The 5,912-nt window shown below is 31.5% G+C and overlaps 1 pseudogene; it reads left to right on the top strand.

Moving 5' to 3' along the window:
* Window positions 1-1,151: 1,151 nt before the first annotated feature.
* On the top strand, window positions 1,152-3,204 carry LOC113389698 (annotated as a pseudogene).
* Window positions 3,205-5,912: the final 2,708 nt, after the last annotated feature.

The following is a 5,912-nucleotide window of genomic DNA, read 5'->3' as shown; positions in this document are numbered from 1 at the left end:
ATAGATAAGAGCACAAATATAGCAAACACAAGCATATATATTCGTGAATTAGAACTTCATATCAACTCAAATTGGTCGGATTACTTGCAAATATATACCGATGGCTCTGAAACATTAGAGGAAACCGGATGTGCTATACATATCCCAATAATCCATTATAGTAACAAAGTAAGGCTTCCAAACTATACATCAATATTTTCAGCGGAACTTATAGCAATATACACTGCCGTAAAATATGTGAATGACAATAATATTAACAAATCTTTGATACTAAGTGACAGCAAATCAAGTCTAACAGCCATAAAACACGCCAATAAACATTCTAACATGATAATATACAAAATTATTGAAATCATAAAGAAAATCAATACTGATGATAAATCCATGATTCTTCTTTGGACAAAGGGTCATTCTAATATAAAAGGCAATGAGATAGTAGACAATCTAGCTAAAGAAGCATGCACGAGCGGCGATCAATTCGCAAAAACTTTTGCGCTAGATTTAAAATATTTAATAAAACAACAAGGTTTGGAACTATGGCAGAAGTCTCACTCAGAAACTACGAAGTTAAAAGGGTCCACATATGCACTGACGAGAGAGATTGTTTCACTAAACACATGGTTTAAAAATATAGAAGAAGGTCAAAATTTTATTACAGTAATCTGCAGATTGAGACTCGGACACATCTACTGCAAATCGCATCTGAAGAGAGTTGGTATCTTACAGGATCCAAAGTGTGACTGTGGAAGCCTAGAAACACTCGATCATTTATTTTGGAAATGTAATTATTAAAAGCAAGAAAGATCAAAATTAATTAGGAATTTACAAAACTTAAAGATTATTTTTCCCATCAATGTACAAATACTTATATCAAGTAATGACATAAGGATATATAAATATTTATATAATTTTATAAGTAATAGCAAAATTAATTTATAGCATAATCATTATTGTATAAGTACCAATGTATTATATAAAACTGTTACAACTATATAGATAATTGTAATGGCAAAATGATATAAATCAGAAGCCAAAATAAATAAATAAAAAAAATCAAATACAGCAATATGGACACACACAAAAATTAAACAAGGTAGAGTTCCAGTTTTTACATGGAGAAACGATTTGTCGAGGTTGAAGAATCGATAAGGATGACAATGAGTGTTTTGGAAGCAAATCTACCATCATTGACTTCTGAAATGTGGAAAATGTTGACACAGCAACCACCGCTGTAAGTGGTGAAAATTACCAGACATAGAGCCTAGTATTAGTGTTAGTAAGATGTCTGAATGAGTCTTGTAACCAGTGCCGGCTTTAGGGTAGGGCGAGTTGGGCGACCGCCCTGGGCGCCGGCAAAAAGGGGCGCCGCATGCGCCCCCCGGCTGATGCTCATAGTTCGAGGTCTGCTTAGTCGTAAATTTCCTAAATTAAGCGTTTTTTTTGTCTATTGTCAAAACACATTGTTTATCTTCTTAAAAAAAGCTAGCCTTATTGTAGCAAAGCGTAACAAACTCAGCTCATTCGCCACTTGGCCAGTCACTCGAAATGGCAAAATTCATTAATCACATAAATACTAGTGGCCCAGTGCAAACACACATTGATAATTATCCGAAAAATGATACAGGCCGACATTTTTCTAATCTCACAAAAATTCTTGCAAACAATGAAACAATTCAGCGCCGTTGGTTAATTTACTCCGTTTCTAAGGTTCGAGTTTATTGTTTTTGTTGTAGACTATTTGATAGTAGCTCAACGTCAAACTTAGTATCTGAAGGGTATAACAACTGGAAATACTTGTCTGAAATATTAAAAAATCATGAAAATAGCACTTTTCATAAAAAGTTTTACCTTTCATGGATTGAAGCTGAACTACGATTAAAAATAGGAAAAACAATAGACTGCCAAGAGCAACACTTGATTAGAAAGGAAACTACAAGATGAAATAATGTTTTGTGTAGATTGATGCATATCACACTTTATTTAGCCGAAGACAATATAGCGTGCAGAGGCACTTCTGGCAAACTATATACGCCAAATAACGGAAAGTTCTTAGGCTTAGTAAAACTACTAGCCAAATTTGATCTAGTCATGCAGGAGCACTTGCGATTAGCTATGAAGGATGATATTTCAGACCACTCAGCTTCTGTTCATTGATGAAAAATTCTAACCGATCACTTGGGACTATATACTATAAAAAAGCACAGTAACACTCGTTGGGAAGCAAGAATAAGTAGTGTTAAAGCAGTCCGTTATCAAATTAGTACTATCCATGATGCTTTGATTACTTTGGCTCTTGAAACTCAGAAAACTGATGTTCAAAGGTCTCATGAGGCTACTACTCTAGCCGAACAACTAAAAGATTTCAGCTTCATAGTTTCAAACAGACATACTGCAACAAATAAATGTTGTAAGTAAATTTCTACAGTCAACAGATATGGATCTTGGTAAATGTACACAAATGTTGAAAAAATGCTGAAATTTTTTGGAAGACTACAGAAATACGGTCTTTAAAAGCGCTATTTTAACTGCGAAGGAGTTGGCCGAAGAACTAAAAATTGAACCTGAATTTCTAGTTACAACAAGAATTCGACGTATTAAGCGTCAAGCTGGTGAAATTGTAGGCGATGACCCTATAACTTCTCCAGAAAAAAATTTTTGGTTGAATTTTTCAACTGTCTTTTGGACAGTATATTAATTTCAATCAATGAAAAGTTCGAACAGTTAAATGAGTACTCGGAATCTTTGTCTTTTTTGTACAATATTAAAAAGATTCCAGAAAAACGCGACCTTCTCAAGCTCTGTAGTGATCTCCAATTACAATTAACTGTAGACTCTAAATCAGACATAGATGGTTGTATGTTGTGTGATGAACTTATAAGTCTGGCATCCTTTTTACCTGATAAAAATGTGGTTACTCCCATTTTTGTTTTAAATTTCATCAACGATTTCAACTTTCAAGAACATCCAAATGCATGGATATCATTGCGAATTTTATTAACTATACCTGTAACGGTTGCTAGTGGGGAGCGGAGCTTTTCAAAGCTGAAGCTGATAAAAACCTATCTTCGATCAGCGATTTCTCAATCTTGATTGACAAACTTAGCAACTTTGTCAATTGAAAACGAAATTGCTGAAAACATCGACTTCGACAACCTTATAAAAGGGTTTGCTGATAGAAAGGCCAGAAAAGAAAATTTCTATTAGTGTTTATGTAATAAATGGTTATCTTTTATAATAAATAATTACTTTTTTTAATAAACGGTTATTTCATTAGATGTTTTCTTTTTTACAAATGGGTTTGAATTGCAGGTGGAGGGCGCCGTAGAAATCTCACCCAGGGCGCAGGTAGTGTTAAAGCCGGCCCTGCTTGTAACAAATTATTGGCACGAAATGACCTGTTGCCAGTAATTAAAAGAATTACTGATATTTTTAAATCAGGAATTAATGACGGATTTTCAAATGTCGAGAGGAGCAAGACATTTGGAATCTGTACATTATTAGATCCTAGAAGATGCAAAAATTATTAAAGAAGAGCTTAAGCAGAAAGTAGCAAGAATCATAGAGGAACGAAGACTTTTAGAGAATGTTGGTCCCATACCATCAACGTCCATGCAAGATATCTATGAGTATAACCTATGGACTATTTTAAATAGCCTAGTAGAAATCTGCAGAAGGGGTCTTAAATTGTCCAATGCAATGGTGGAGAAATCACCAAACTGTTTATCCAAATTTGGCGAGATTGTTTAAAAATCAATGTAATATTGTAGGTAACTCCGTTCCGTGTGAAAGGATTTTTTCGAAAGCAGGCATGATTTTTACAGATAGAAGATTGACGAGGCCACAAAATACAAAAGTTGAAAAATTAATGTTTTTAAACATAAATTTAGATCAAGATCGGTTTGATAAAATTTAAATGTTAAAATTTTATTTTTTTCATATAACATATTATATAATTTAATTGAAATGTATTCCTAATGTTGAAATGTATAATATTGTCAATTATATTTTAAAATTGCAATATTTGAATAAAAGGTACTTATAAAAATAATTTGTTTAATTTACAAGATTTCATAAAAACTTCTATTTAACTTAAACTTTATTTGAATTTTCAGGCTTTATAGAATATCATTTCATATTAAAATCTCCTTAGTTAACAAGGTCATAAATAGATGGATGAATTCTAACATTAAAATGTTTTGTTACTAATATTTTTCGTTATATCTATAACATTTTTAATTTGTAATTATCTTGAAGTCATATTTTAAACCTAACCTGAAAATAAATTATTGAATTATATAAATTATTTGTCTAATATGTGAAACAATGCTATTTTAATAAATAATTCTAAATTAGTTGTTTCAGTATACCCCTGTGGAATGGATGAAGAGGCAAATATATTTTATGAAACGTCTGACAAAGAGATTATATACGAGATTTCTAGTCATACAACAATAAATCAGGAAGATGATGAAGTAATTGCAACTACTCCGCCAGTGAAAGCACAAGATGCAATTAATTCCTTTGAGCTGGGTTTGCAATAGGCTGAAGAAAATGCTGCATCCTACAACGAACTTCTATTTTTGAGAAAACTGACATCAAAGCTTTATTCTCGCGTTTCAACAATGTGAAACAAAAAAAAAGATGAATATTTGCATGCTTCTTAAATTGCTGTATATTATTAAATAGAAGTCAATGAAACATATTTAAAAAAATGCATACATATGTAGTTGATTCATAGTTTTTGATTATTTTAGTATGTATGTATGTATGTACATTTGTTTGTACAAAATTATTTCCTAACGTAAAGTTATTGCATATTTCGTAAGCTCTCTATTGCGTTGTTTAATTTACTAAATTTGACATATGTACATAATGAAGTATGATTTGTACTTCAGAGTATATTATATGTATTTATTATAAGGAATCATCATTCGATCTATAATTTGTCGGATTACAAGGTACTCTTTTGTAAAAAAATCGGACTATAAGGGGTCTTAGACAGTACTCTACAATCCGACAAATTCGATAGTTCGACACTGCCCCGCAAAATGATTGTCGGACTACTATAATGTAAATCCAGTAACCAAAGTAAGTAGTATATTATTTTATTGATATATTATATTTTTTACTGTGACAAATCCAAGAATACTTGTAAGTGATAATTAGCAAGCATCAGATTCATCAGCTGTAAGTATTTTGATTCGCTTATTAGAATTTTTATTTTTTAAATATAATCCTAAAAAAAGAGTACGCGCACGGTACACTCGCAATTGAAGTAAAACTAATAATAATCTTATATATAAAAATGGAGCTCTCTTTCAAATGTCCGAATAAAACTCGAAAACGGCTGAATCGATTTGGCCAGTCTTAGTCTTGAAAAATTCGTGCCAATCCAGAGAAAGTCCAAAAGGCGAGAAATCATTTCAAATCCGCGTAGAAACTTTACATTTTTAATTTGAAAATTTTTGTAGAAGCGTAATCTTAATAAAACAATGGACGGTGGCAATTTCGTGAAATGTCAAACGCTTTTGACAGATGATGTTCAATTACGTTTAATAGGAGGCTTTACGCGAATATTATTTAATTATGATAAATTTGTAGTAAGTAGTTTTGTTTGTAGTTTTATTTATATACAAAAACGTTAGTAAACGGGCCGCAAGTGTTACTAGAGACTCAAAATATCAACTTTTTTTATATGTTAATATGAAAATGCACTTTTTGGCATATTTTTCTCAAACACGGTGCTCTGAAAGATCTCATTTATATAATTATATACTCATTGGTATTTATAAAACATTTTCTAGGGTATATTATTTTTTATTTATCTTATTTAAATTCAGAACCTAAATTTGGTATCGATCAAATGGACATTTTGTCGAATAACATTTTTCCAATTATAATTTCCCAGAATT

Source organism: Ctenocephalides felis, unplaced genomic scaffold (genome assembly GCF_003426905.1).
Source record: "Ctenocephalides felis isolate EL2017-DRISC unplaced genomic scaffold, ASM342690v1 CF-g0.4_SCAFFOLD_00845, whole genome shotgun sequence".
NCBI classification, from domain to species: Eukaryota; Metazoa; Arthropoda; class Insecta; order Siphonaptera; family Pulicidae; genus Ctenocephalides; species Ctenocephalides felis.
Note: the sequence above shows the minus strand (reverse complement) of the source record. Positions and strands in the feature narration are given on the sequence as shown.